Below are 14,465 nucleotides of genomic sequence, written 5' to 3'. Positions count from 1 at the left end.
CAAGCTTCAGTGAATGTCAGTGGGTGCCATTTTCTCCACATGGATGAACTCAGTGACACATCTTTGCTTCATATGCACTTCCATGACAGATACCATTTTGTCAGACTGCCCCTCTGCTGCCATCTGTCACACAGCAACAAGGTGTAATGGAATACTGGTGAGAAGGTTCAATCTCTACTGACGTAATAGACGTAATACCAACATCTGCCTCTGATGTCACAGGCTAAAGTAATAAAATAGGAGGCACTGCCTTTGCAGCAGCCCTCATTAATAGATCCAGATGTGCACATGTACTTGACTCTCCTCACAATTTCTACATGTCCTTGGCAGTAGAATTTTGTGCTGGCAGCCAGTGGGAGCACACTTGTACATTGCAGTGGAGAATTCCTCTGTGGGAACTGGGAGGAGAGCTCTGACAATTCCCCTTCTGCAGCATACAATATTTTGCAGGCTTTGTAATGTAGGAATTCTTCTCAGGGAATGAGAAGAGACCTCATGTTTCCCTTTGTAAGAAAAAGTTAAATATATGCTGGGTCACAGAGAAAGCAAGTGTGCTGCAGAACATATACTGGGCCAAAAGCAAAGAGAAGGTCCCTCACTTTTAAGGTTATTTATCCAATATCTCCTTGCTGTAAAACATATAAAGCACTGAAATGGTGCAGGGAATAGCATTCATTTTCCTTTCCGTGAGGTGACTGCCCATACAACAAGGCTGTTGTGTAAGAAGTGGAGCCTCCTCCTCCTTTGGCCATGCTTTAAAAGAAAATAGCTGTTACATCTCTGTCCTCTATGTGCCCTACAAAAACCCTACAGATCCGCCCTCTTCTGAGCACTGTCTGAAGAAAGCTTTTTTTTCTCTGTGTCCTAGCTGATGTGAGCTTTGCTATCATCCATTAAGGAATAGATCAGCCCTTCATATACCTCTGGGGACGTGAAAAGGTTGCACACAGTGCTCTGGCAACTCCAAAATCAGGGCATTAATCAGTGGGGGTGTCCCAGAGTTGCGGCTGTGGTTTTGGATGTGGCTTTGGATCCTGTCCCTGAACCTGCAGGTAGGCAGTAGTTCTGCAACAGAGCTCTCCTCACTGTTTCTTACTGCAGGAACCTTCAGCCTTTGCCACAGGCTCTCAGCTTTCTTCTTTTCCTCTTTTATATGTATCTGAAAATGTCCTAAAAAACATACTTCAATCTCCTTCAAAGAGCCTAAAACAACACTCCCGAGAGCCTGGGGACAGAATTGATTCTATGCCACCATGAAATTTGACATTTTGCTAAGGTACCACATGAGTCAATGTTTTACTGCAGATTTAATTATTTTGCTGCTATCAGAAGTCCATGTGCATTTTAATTTTGTAAGGCCTGTTCCTTAGTGAAACCGCATGTAGCTGCCTCTTGCTCTGCCGTTTTCTCACAAAAGAGGATTTTGCATTGATTGCAGTGTGGGAGGGAGAACCAAAGCTACATCATTTAAGTCTAGAAAAAAAATCATAGAAAGAAGAAATGGCTTTTCACTAACCGTATTTGCCTATTGGTGAGAGAGATGATGTGATAGCATAAAGTAGGGTGATGAAATTCTTTTCAAAGGGACACAAGGCCTGGCAAGCAGAAGAAAAACACTCCTTTGCATCTCCTATATCTGCAGGAAAGTGAGAACAAAGAAAAATCCTATGTCACCTTTCCCATTACCTTGTATGTCCATACCCTTACAGCACTCATATTCTATTACCTCTATTTTTCAAATGCACACTAACTTTGTTCCTTTGATCTTTGTGGATTTTTCTTCTGTGGATGAATTTTTCCCTGAGTGATAAAAGGCCTGTGAGAGCATGATTTCATGCATGCCACTTGTGAACAGGTGCTAAATAATATTTATGACCTGAAACAAGAAGTTTGATTCTGATAAAAGCAAGAATTGGAAAAACGACCTTAAAGACATCCCCAGGAACATTAAGGGCTAGGTATGCAACCAGTTAGGAGGTATGTAGGAGCTCAAGTTCCTATTAATCTGCACTGGTGTCCTCCACCTGTGGATCTAACACAAGGTCAGGAAGGGAGAGTCAGGGCAATAACTAAATTTTCTGTTTTGCAATTAGATAAAACAGATGAAGTAATAAAAGGCTTTCCAGACTGTCACTTGCTATATGATAGGGATTTTTTAATTAGTTCTTAAAATCAATTTCATTTAAGGGAGTAACTAGACAGTTGCTATTGAGCTTGGGAAGTGTAGAAAAGCCAGAGTAACCAAAGCAAACAGGTTTGAATTGATTTTCATATTAATATATCATTCTGGAGATAAAAGGTTAATTTGCTTTTCAGTGAGTTTATGAAGGCAGTGTTAGTGGCTAGGATGTTCATAGCTAAATAATACATTTAAAAGCAAAAGTGATTACCCAAAAGCTAGGGACAGCGTCTGTAGTATTATGTAACAGAACTCTCAACAGTATTCTGCGCTGTGTTCTTTCCTTTTCCCTCTAGCGCAAGGATTTGAGGAACAGGCCAGCATTACAGCCCTGTCATCAGTTGTAGTCTTATTTTTTTTCTACACAGCAGAGAGCTTAACAAACGCAGAACCAGAGATGACTTTGTCTCAACCAGCTCTAATGTTGCTCGTTCTGGTAGTCTGAAAGTACTCCTCGAATGCACTTGGCTTTTGTTGGGCTTGACTACCCCATGAGAGTGCTATTTGCAAATGCTGAATTTTCACCTGGTTTGCATACTAATTCTTGAGATTGGAGGCTTTTCAGAGATGTAAGCAAACTAATTTGTGCCTGAGATGATGACTTGACATACATAAATAGATTGTGAATATAAGCCGATTTTGTACTCCTTAATTTTAAACAAGAAGAAACTGTAATTATTTGGGCAACAGAGGATGAGATGTGCTAACTTATCTCTTTTGCACATCTAGATTTAGTAGTTGAAATTTTTGCTAGCCACCTGCAGAGTTAAGATACAGTGGTAACTGTGCTACTGGGTTAATGAGTGATGAAACTTGACTTGATTAATTTGGCTTGATGGTATAGCTACTTTGCAAGAGACATTAATACAGTCAGGAAATTTATGCAATGGCTTTGTCCTGGTGTGGTTGAGAAGCAGTGACAACAGCTTTCCCATCCTACTTTTGATGCTTTATTAGAGGTTTAAGCAAATATTCAAACCTAGACAGTAGAAAATGCTAACTCATAACCTTCAAAAAATGGTGATTTTTGCTACCCCTGCAATGATTTGGATGGTTGTGGAGGAAGGAGGCAAAACCAGACTGACATATAGTCATAGAATCATTGACTCGTTTGAGTTGGAAGGGCTCTTTGAAAGTTGTCTAGTCCAACTTTTCAAAGACATCTGGAAGACTACACTTTAAAATTCTATCCATATTAATTTGAGTGTCCAAATTTGGGAATTTCTGAGGAAAAATCTCCAAGAAAATAAAAGATTCACTCAAAGTATATAATTTAGTAGCAACTGAAAAAATTAATCAAGCAATATATTAACCCTGTATTTCTTGTTCCACCAAACTCCCTTTTAAAAGCCCTGAAAACACCTATTTGTCTTTTAAAGACAGATGGAAACCTTCTTCATTGTGAAAAGTGTTACGGTCACAAAGTTAGCTGGGGTGTACATCAATAGATATTGATGATATCACTTCATGGATAAGTGAAGTCTATCTGAGTAACTGTTCTGGTTCTTTTACTGTTTCATATTGCATTAGCTGTCACTTTAATTAGAGACATATTCAATATTAATTTTTCAATGTAGTGCTGTTTTTCCTTTGTTCACAGCTGCCTCAGTCCTATACACATAAGCTACACCCTCAGACTGAAAATAGTTTTTTTGTTTGAAGGAAGTTTCTCAGAAAGATGGCTTCTGGAAAGATCAGGACATCAAAGTCATCCAGAGGTCAGAGTGAAATTATATTGCTTAGCTTATCCAAAAAGGAAAACAATATGCAACGCATATATGGGCTTATTTTACTTAGTTGTTAGCAGAAGGTTTTTTTTGCAAGACAGATGTGAGTCAGCAGAATGGATGTGTGCAACAATGAGTGCCTCAATCTTAGCAGTGATGACAACATATTATATGAAGAGCAATAAGCAGTACAACAAAGACACACTGGATTTGTCCAGCTTTAGTAGGATATGATTGGCATTTAATCAGAAGAGAAACCACAGCAGATCAATAACAAGTGTCTGAACATCAGGTTTCACTCACAGCTCATAGCGGAATCAAGTTACTGGCAACTTGCATGATTGATCCATCATTTTTGTCCAAATAGAGAGAGCCTGATACCCTTTTTTATTCCTACCAAATTATCACCATTTTCAGTTTCAGCCCTACACTTGATATAACAGAAGAATTTGAAACAACTTATAGCTAAGATGAGAACCAACAACTCCTACATAGCATCGTGGCAGAAGTGAAGGATATTTGAGAAAGCAGAAATAGTTGAGCCAGAATATAACTCTGCAGAAAGAGAAGTATGTTTTTGCATTTGTTATACGTTTAATGTTAGGGCAGAAATGCTCATGAACTTCTGTCATGGACCAGCATAACAAAGAACAAACACAGCAAAAAAAGTCCTTCTTCTAGGAAGTTTTAAATTGCACCAGACCATCCTATTTGTGTGTAGGATGACAAATCTATGCAAAACAGGGTTCCATTTTCAATACTGAGAGCAATTTTTTTTTTCTGCAAAAGAACTAGCAGCATTCCTGCAGGGACTTTCTACAAAGCTAGCTAGTAAAAACTATCTGCTTTTTGAGTAATTGGTGCTAACCCCCAAAAGAACCAGCACTTTTCTGAATATCAGTTGCCAAGTTTTGCAATTTGAGGCTGAATCTTGCAAAATCTCACAGCACAATTCCAGGATAGTGTCTGAACTGCACAAAGCTGGTAGAGACAACAAAACCATTCTCAATCCTAATCAGTTCTTGATACTTCTGAAGAGGGAAACCATGTTTTAGAAGACAATCTGAGGGTGGTTCATACAGAGATGCTTCAGATTTGAACCCTTTATAAAGACTCCCGATACTCCTGAAGCAATGGGACGAAACGTAGGTACTCCTGCACATTATAAACACCCTTGGCTGACATACAAAAGTGCATACAGCTGTTTTCACAGACTATAAAATAGGAGTTCAAATTGACCAAGAAATACATAAAACCTGTAATCTTCAGGATGCTATCTGCAGTAAAGATTATGTATTACAGATTGCAAACTATGTTAAAAAAAGTCTTCTTTGCTGTGGCAAAAGAATGGTTGCACCTTCCATAATTCCAAGCTCACACGCAGGCAGGATAAAATCTTAACAACATGCCATTAAATACGCCTTTACAACATCCTTTCTGCCTCAGCCAGATATATCTGTGAATCCTCCCTTTGCAGTGGAGATTAAATAAACTCCCTGGACAACTGAGAAGAATTAAAGCATGACCTGATAGTTTCTCGGCTTGACAATAATATTGTCTGTCAGTTTGTGCTGTATCCAAGATACTGTGCTGTATCTGAGCTCAGAAAACAGATATTGATGGTTTTAGCTGATTAGCATCTGTATACCATTTGGCGTTTTAGTCTCAAAACATATTTTACAAAAGGTTGCAGCAGGTGGTTCCTAGACTTATGCCCACTGATGCTCAGTGCAAATATTTCTTTGCATCACCTAGCTAATGCGTGGAAACTTTTTTCTGTCTCAGACAAACAGTGATGTTGTTGATTTTGGCAAGTGGAGTGTAACCTCTTGAATAAGACATGGCTTGTGCCCCACATGAAGATATGGGCAGACTGTCTGACCATCCTCCATCCTCCATTGTAGAATAGGATATCATAGAATAGAATCGTATAACCATTAAGGTCAGAAAAGACCATTAAGATCACCCAGTCCAACCACCGACCCATCCCCACCATGCCCCCTAACCACGTGCCTCAGTGCCACAGCCACACAGTTCTCAAACGCCTCCAGGGGCGGTGATTCCACCACCTCCCTGGGCAGCCTGTGCCAGTGCATTGCCACTCTTTCTAAGTAGAAATTTTTCCTAATATCCAACCTGAATCTTCCCTAAATCCTCTGTTAACTGGTAAAAATACAGGTAATCTTACACCCCAAACACATCCAGTAATGTTGGGTAGGCATTTTGGACAGATGACAAACAGGTTCTTCTTATGCATGATCACATTTACACCTGTCCCACAACCAAAATAATCACATTTGAGTCAAGCACCTGATGCACCTTAGGTTTTGTGAAAAAGGAGAGACTCTGAGGATCTTTTGGGAAAAAGGCCAGAGGAGAGCAGCGCACAGAGTAACTCGTGGTCTGTAGCATGCTTCCTGCCCTGAGATGCCTTTAGGAGTGTGTTTGTTCCATATTGTTTATTTAATAAAACAGTACTTCAGAACTTTAGTTCATCTAACCTTTCCATCAGAATTCCCTGGAATTCCATTAAGCAGTATTGCATTGCCTAAATCAGAGTATATTGGCAATATGTGAAAAGAACAGGTAACTGTAATGCATCTTACAAGATCACTAATGATCAAGACTTATGGCTTGAAAGGGAAGACGTAAACCTGGGGGAATCAAACGGCTTCAAAGAAAACGTAACAATTTTCTTGAATTTAACATCCATTGCTTATCTTATTGTAAACAGCCTGATACAAAATAGGAAAAAAAAAAAAAAAAAAAGAGGATATGTAGCAGTTTTTAGAATTGAGCATAAAATCTCTAAGCAAAAAGTAAAATTCATTCTTCCTGTGAACAGCTGCAGAGAAGAAAACCAGTGCAACCATCCTCAGAAGCTGTCCCTCCTCATTGCATGTTCGGAAATTTTAGGAAATAACACTGAGTCAACAACAACTATTCAGTCCCCCTCCAGCTCTCTGGCTGTAATGGAATGAAAGATGTGATCACCCACTGACATGTCTCCAGATCATCTCTGAAGGAGCTGAGTGCCCTCAGGACAAGGATGGATGGCATTGTTACGAGTGGTCCAGGTCCTGCACTGACAACAGCGCAGCTGGAGAGTGATTCGGGCACCGCTGATCTTGTGCACCATGCCACCCCTCAGCTCCCGGCCTCCAGAGAGACCCATGTCTAAGGGTGGAAGAGAAAACAGCTGTGAAGTTTTGGCTCCTGCTTGCTTTCAGTTTATGACCAAGATGCCTTGTTCCAGCTTCAGGTCACACAGCATGAGCCTGCCATGCCATGCAGGTGGTATTCGTGTGGAGAGCAGTGAAAACAGGATAAATTAGCCTGAAAGCATGTGGTGGCATAACAAGGATGATGAAGTACACTCATGGCTGTATAAGAATAGTATATGTTCTAGTAGGTGTAACAATGAATTAAGGATGCTATGAAAATACCTAAATTCTCTTTTTTTTTTTTCCATTTTTTTCTTCCATTTTCATTAAATTCTACTGGCCTGGGAGCCATTCCTGTGTACTCTTCCAAATTCCATAAAGCAATTTATGGACCAGTGGAAGTAATTTTAGGTTCTCAGGCCCATGTTGCAACAAACTTCAAGCTGATGGCTGAACTATAACTTCAGAATCCAATATAGGTCATTTCAGCTCAAAGCTACCCACAATTTTTTTTATTGCAAATTGATAGAGGAGACATCCTCTGTTGTAAAACAAATTGTATTTTGTTTATCTAGCATTTATATGTCCAGTGCTAAAGCAACATAAAAAAAAAAAAAAAAAAAAAAAACGAGCTGCAGTAATGCAATAATGAATAAGACAAACTCCAATTCAGCTTGATTTTTTCCTCCAGCATGGTCATTTTCAACCTCTTTTTTCTCCATTTTCAGACACCTCCTAGCCTTTCCCTGCAAAGTGCTCTCATTTTAATTCATCTTTCTTAGATCTGGCTGATTAAAATTGGAGGCAGTATTGCAGATGAGGTCTCAGCAGTACCTTGTAAAATGGCATGACATCTCCCTCATCTCTACTGAAAATGCCCTGTCAGAGACATTTTTGGATCGCCATTGCCTTTTCACAGCACTGGTGGCTTTCAGTTGTCCCATGACCAGTACACCCGAATCCTTCTCAGTGTCAGTCATCCCTAGCTAATGAAGTCCCAGTAAAAAGCAAAGAAGTGATAATAGTCCCCAAGCTCAAGACCATTTATACTCAGTGCTATAAAATTTAATTCCACTTCTATTGCCCCTTCCCCTGAGGTCATGCAGTTCTCCCCCCATGACAGTATGATCCTCTTTACGCTGGTGTCTCCTCGAGGTGTCATCAGCAAATTTCATTTGCATCCTCTGTGTTACTTTGTGTCATTTGTGTTACTTTCCAAGCCAACACCACTAAAATAAATATTAACTAAAACCAGTCATGTTGTAAATTGCATTGCACTGAAAAATCCCAGGAAGATGCAGTGAACTCAGTCTTAGATGTGCAGCTAAAAAATGCCCAGTCAAGCACAGACCGCACAAAACTCACGCTGTTACAGCTCAACCCACATCGAGGACCACACCACAAAACTCACTTGGAGGCACAAGTCTACCAGTTTACACATCAAATATGGACTTGCCAGGCAGGAGCTAAAACATCCAGGATAAGAGCCATAGGGCCTGGCCACTGCCACTGGGACAGTCATGGGCCTCCATGCCGTGTGCGAGGTCTGCTGAGCCACCAGGTTCAACCTCCCCACCACTGGGACCTCCAGGGCAGCACCATCCCCATGCGGCTGCACCAACCCACAACGGCCAGAGGCCTATGGGAGCAATCAGAGATAGAAATAAAGGCAGGGTGTAGGCTTCCTGGGTGGATAATGCAACAGATATCTCAAAATTTCATTTTGGTAATCTTCAGCTTGCCTGGCCATCAGCGTTTAATGCTGGCACGCAGGTGCCACATCTTTGTCTTCCAGCTCCCTTCCCAATCATGTCATACACACACTTTTATTTAAAGGAAGCCCAAGTAAGTGTAACTCCATGGCCTTGACTTTTATTCTCAGCACCCCATGCAGGTTTTCTGAAAAGAACTGTTATAAAGATTTTTCAAAGAAATTGGGGTCACCTGCTGCAGTGAACTGAACATAATTGGGAAGTACTGTAAATACCCTCTGTTCGGAAATGCATTGCGTGTGGATGATGGCTAACTCCGTTTTATATGAGTTTCTGGCTTCGCATGCTATTTTTAAGTGCTGTAAATGGAGCGGGTCCTGCCTCTCCCACCCCCTCACTGATTTTTCATCTTAAATTAAATTGGATACAAATACTGCAACAAATAATTTTCTATCTACTCTATAAGCAGATAGGCACATACAACATGTAGCTTCTTTACAAGATAAGATCGGCAGTGTGGCTTTTTCTGTCACTGGGTTTGCCTTTAAAAATTGTAATCAGCAGCTTAGCGTGTTTATCATCCTCTAAGAGGGATACACTTACCGCAGCCTGTGAAGAGAGATGGCTGTGATAAGCGATCACCTTCATGTTTATCAGAACCTTTTAATTGCTAACAGCACGGGGCCCTTGAAGATCTAAACTGTGGCCCTTACAGGCATTTGCATTAAGAATGAAAGGTGTTGCTATCCTTTGAAAAGTTCTCAAAGCATCTCTTTCAGCCCAAATTTAAAAGTGGGACAGAAAGGTATCAGGCTTTGCCAGCTTCCTTCATCCACACAGGTGAGAGGGGCTGGAAAGCAAATATCCCTTTCCTGCTGGCTGTTCTTTTGTACTACATAAATTAATAGAGCAGCCCCGGCTGCTTTATTTGCTGTGTTTGAATCAGGATAATGCATGCAGCAGACAAAGATACTCCCTCCTCCTCCCAACTTTCATGGCTGCCTGCTCCAGAAGCTGAGAACTAACAGCTAGTAGCAACTTGCTGATTCAGCCCAAGCTTAAGCTTTTCTGATTTGCAGCAGATACTGACTTTTACAGGGTCATGCATCAGCTGGAAATAGGGTGCTCCAAAACCCACAAGTTACTGCTCTCCTTTTGCTTCTCAGAGAAGTGCAGAGAGTTGTTCAGAACCCCCCCCCCCCCCCTCACTTTTGAACAACATATTCAGCACACAGGTTGAGAAGATTGGGTATGATTGCTGTAAATCAGACCTTCCAAACAGCTATCAATTCTGTATAGCTCTTCCCTCAGTTCCTCTCACTTCATCTTCCTTCTATTGTGGATTCAGAACCATTTCCCCAACTGGACCAAGCAGGCAAGCAAAATTTGCAGGACCTCACTGTCCATTTTATCCAAGAAGAGAATTTGATGAGATAATTTGTACTTAACTGCACTCCTTCACAAGAACATGCAAAGTCTCTCTTTTTACCTCTTTATGAGGAATTTGGAAACAAACACATTGGTTTCAGAATCATATCTCCTTTCCAGAAGAGTTGCCATGGATTTTCCTTCAGCTGGACTTACTGGGACCACACTAGTCGATGTGGTTGGGTTGTGCTGGAACTATCATCACTGTCTGTCTTCAGTGTGTTCCCTAGGCACTGTTGCTCACTACAGTACTGAAATGAAAGTCTGTTGTTCTGACCAGCTGGGTTCTAACTGAAGACATCTATATCAAATAGAGGTAAGGGTTCTGAGGTCTGGAGGTGGCAATTAGTTCAGCTCTCTGCTTTCAGAAGCTCTGGAACTTCCCGCATCCAAACTGAAGATCTATTATTTTTTCCCAATAATTTGACCCAATCTGCAACAGGTTGGGTGCATCTGCTCAAAGCCACACAGCAAGGGAACAGTAATCCCTGGCTCTGCATCATGGCTCTCTTCCACACTGCAGTCAGGTTACAACACACACTCTTAGCAATTTTGCTACCTACTCTGCTTCTTCCAAAATGTAGACTGCCTCTGAGTAAAACGAGGTAATTCTGTATCTAATCCACTTATTCGCTATTTTCCTGAGGAGTAACTGGACAGTTCAACACAAAGGCTTTTCCTGAAATCCTGTGCCAATCACTGTGAAAGCATTCTCAGGAAAAAAACTATTCCTCTTCTTTTTCTGACACAAGCTGTATGTACTCACCATCTATCTCCCCTTCAGTGGTTTGCATCCTCTGCTAAAACAGGCAAAATACAGGCGGAACTATGGCAGACGGTGGCTTGTACCTGCAAGCTTAATCTAACTAACAGAAGTAGTGTAAGGGCAACTTCTTCAGGAAAAGCAGATTTTATCTCATAGTGTAGAACATGAAAATGTCTGGATACCCAATGTTATGAATCCAGCAATAACATATCTCCCCTGATAATGACAATGGTTTGAATATTTTTTGAGTTGATCTGCCCGCATTACCAATATCTATGTTGTTGCTTGGTAACTATTTTCTGATACCAGGAGAATGAAAAACACTTTTTCAAAAATAAATTCCAATTCTGGTATTATTAAGTCTTGTATTTTAGTGGTTTCATTCTGTCTTCTGTATTACTGTCCAGCTACAGTCTTTTAAATGTTTTTATGCAGTATGAACATTTTTTTCCCCTTCTTCCATTGACTACATTAGAGAACATTCCAATTGAGTTTACAAGTAAATGTTTTACACTTCCTCCTTGGAAATAGGTTGATGTCATAAGAAGAGCCAGTGAAACAGTAAAGTGAGAATGCAGGTGATCTCAGACACCAGCTGCATAATTCAGGATGCATTTAATGATGTTAGTAGAAACCAGTTTTAAATTATTAGTGGGCAGAAATAAAATTGCAACATAAAGTAGAAAAGCAAGTGATATTAAAGAGTTACATGGTGTAGAGATTAATAGTTTAGACATTAGTCACAGTTCCATGTATAAATTTTGCCAGTGGTGCAATGCTAGCATTCCGGTACTTTCCAGAAGCTGCATTGTGTGGTCATGAAGATAAAGGAATATAATAATAATAATAGTAATAACAACAATAATAAATGTAGCACTGGTGATAGAATCATAATGCAGTAATGAATAAAATACCAGTGCTTTACTAAATTACTTGTTAAAATTTAACTTAGACAATAAAAAAGATAATTAGAAAGAGGAAGGAACAAAATCCCACCTTGGTATAGTTTTTAAATTGTGTCAGTTTATTCCCTCACATGTTGCAAATTTCTTTTACAAAGCCATTTGTTTCCCATTTTATGAGTATTAACATGTCCACTTCTGCCTTCTACACTGGCATCTACAGAACTACAGAAGGTGGTAGGATGCCTGTAAATGCCATAGTCTTGTGGATTTTGGTGTACTTCTATGAGTAAAGGAATGTAGTTGTGTGAGACAGCCCTTGAAATCCCTCTTTACTCTCTGATAATGCCTGATTGCACAGAAACCTGCCCATGGATCAGTGTTTGAAAATGAAATTCCCACTTCCCCAGTCATGTGCAGTGACTTTCTGAAACGTCTGATTTTCACAAGTATCTACTGTTTGTTTATTTTTTTTACAAGTTTTCTTTTGATTGAAGGCATAAGAAGTACAGCTAGAAATTATGAAGGCAGAAGAAGATCAGGAGAAAGCATTGAGGATTTATTTAACAGCTACCTGCAGCAGTAAAATTTTAGCTGATAAGTGATTGTATTATTTCTATTCCAGCTAACTCTAGTAAAAGAATATAGAGCCTTAAAATCACTTAGAACGTCATTTTCCTGACTTTGAGAGGAACAACGAAGTCTGCATGGTAGATAATGGAGTAGTACTGATTCCCATAAAAGTCCCCAGCTTCTGAACACGCTAAGAATTCCTTCTCCATTTGGAGAAAAATCTCCATGGAGAAAATCAGAATAGCCAAATCCCTGCTAGAACTGAACTTGGCCACTAAGGTGAAGAACAACAATAAATGTTTCTATAAATACATCAACAGTAAGAGGAGGGCTAGGGAGAATCTCCATCCTTTATTGGACGCTGAGGGCAACACAGTGACCAAGGATCAGGATAAGGCTGAGGTACTTAATGCCTTCTTCGCCTCAGTCTTTAATAGTAAGACTGGTTGCACCCTGGGCACGCAGCTGCTTCAGCTGGTAGATAGGGATGGGGAACAGAAGAGGCCCTGCATAATCAGGGTGGGATGGTTTTGGACCTGCTCCAAAGGCTGGACACTCACAAGTCCGTGGGTCCAGATGGATTGCAGCCTAGACTGCTGAGGGAGTTGGTGGATGTGGTTGCCGAGCTACTCTCCATCATCTTTCAACAGTCCTGGTTAACCAGGAATGTCCTGGTGAACTGGAGACTAGCAAATGTGATTCCCATCTTCAAGAAGGGCCAGAAAGATGATCCTGGTAGCTGTAGACCTAACAGTCTCACCTTGGTGCCAGGGAAGGTTATGGAACAGATAATCTCAGGAGACATCATGGATCAGTTAAAGGTCAACCAGGGGATCAGGCCCAGTCAACATGGGTTTATGAATGGTAGATCCTGTTTGACAAACCTGATTTCGTTCTATGACAAGGTGACAAGCTTAGTGGATGACAGTAAGGTTGTCGATGTCTACCTGGACTTCAGTAAAGTCTTTGCTCTGTCCCCCACAGCATCCTTGTGGAAAAGCTGGCTGCCCATGGTTTAGATGGGCATATGCTCTGCTGCGTGAAGCACTGGCTGGATGGCCGGGCCCAAAGAGTTGTAGTCAATGGAGTTAAATCCAGTTGGTGGCCAGTCACGAGCGGTGTCCCCCAGGGCTCAGTACTGGGGCCACTTCTATTCAACATCTTTATCAATGATCTTGATGAGGGGATTGAGTGTACCATCAGTAAGTTTGCAGACAACACCAAGTTGGGAGGGAATGTTGATCTGCCAGAGGGTAGAAAGGCACTACAGAGGGACCTGCATAGACTGGATTGATGGGCCAAGGTAAACTGTGTGAGTTTGAATAGGGCCAAGCGTCAGGTCCTGCACTTTGATCACAACAACCCCAGGCAACCCTATAGGTTTGGAGAAGAGTGGCTGGAAAGCTGCCTGATGGAAAGGGACCTTGACGTGCTGATGGACAGTTGGCTGAATACGAGCCAGCAGTGTGCCCAGGTGGCCAAGTAGGCCAGTGGCATCCTGGCTTGTATCAGGAATGGTGTAGTGAGCAGGACTAGGGAAGTCATCCTGCCCCTGTACTTGGCATTGGTGAGGCCCCACCTCAAGTACTGTGTTCAGTTTTGGGCACCTCAATACAGAGAGGACATGGAGGTGCTGGGGCAGGTCCAAAGAAGGGCAACAAGGCTTGTGAAGGTCTTGGAGAATATGCCCTACAAGGAGATACTAAAGGAACTCAGGCGGTTTAGTCTGGGGAAGGGGAAGCTCAGGGGAGACCTTATTGATCTCTTCAAATACCTGAAAGGTGATTGCAGCAAGAGCGGGGTTGGTCTCTTCTCACTGGTGACAGGTGACAGGACAAGGGGAAATGGCCTCAAGTTGAGCCAGGGGAGGTTTAGGTTGGATATCAGGAAAAACTTCTTTACAGAAAGGGTTGTTAAGCACTGGAACAGGCTCCCCAGGGAGGTGGTTGAGTCACCATCCCTGAATGTGTTTGAAACCCGTTTGAAAGTGGTGCTCAGGGACATAGTGGTGGGT

The 14,465-nt window shown here is 41.3% G+C and overlaps 1 long non-coding RNA gene across 5 annotated transcripts in view; it reads right to left on the bottom strand.

Annotated features, from left to right (window-relative positions):
• LOC110401589 overlaps positions 1 to 14,465 on the bottom strand; it is an 85,121-nt gene that overhangs the window by 54,512 nt on the left and 16,144 nt on the right. The window contains exon 1 of one of the 5 annotated variants that reach the window (XR_002440454.1): positions 1,517 to 1,644. The exons of the other annotated variants lie outside the window; for them this stretch is intronic. This is a non-coding gene — a long non-coding RNA (uncharacterized LOC110401589). Of the gene's footprint in view, positions 1 to 1,516; positions 1,645 to 14,465 lie in introns of those variants that run through there. 5 annotated transcript variants of the gene reach the window in all.

The sequence above is a fragment of the Numida meleagris genome, chromosome 1, assembly GCF_002078875.1.
Source record: "Numida meleagris isolate 19003 breed g44 Domestic line chromosome 1, NumMel1.0, whole genome shotgun sequence".
In the NCBI taxonomy this organism is placed as follows: domain Eukaryota; kingdom Metazoa; phylum Chordata; class Aves; order Galliformes; family Numididae; genus Numida; species Numida meleagris.
This window is presented reverse-complemented; position numbering and strand designations above follow the sequence as displayed.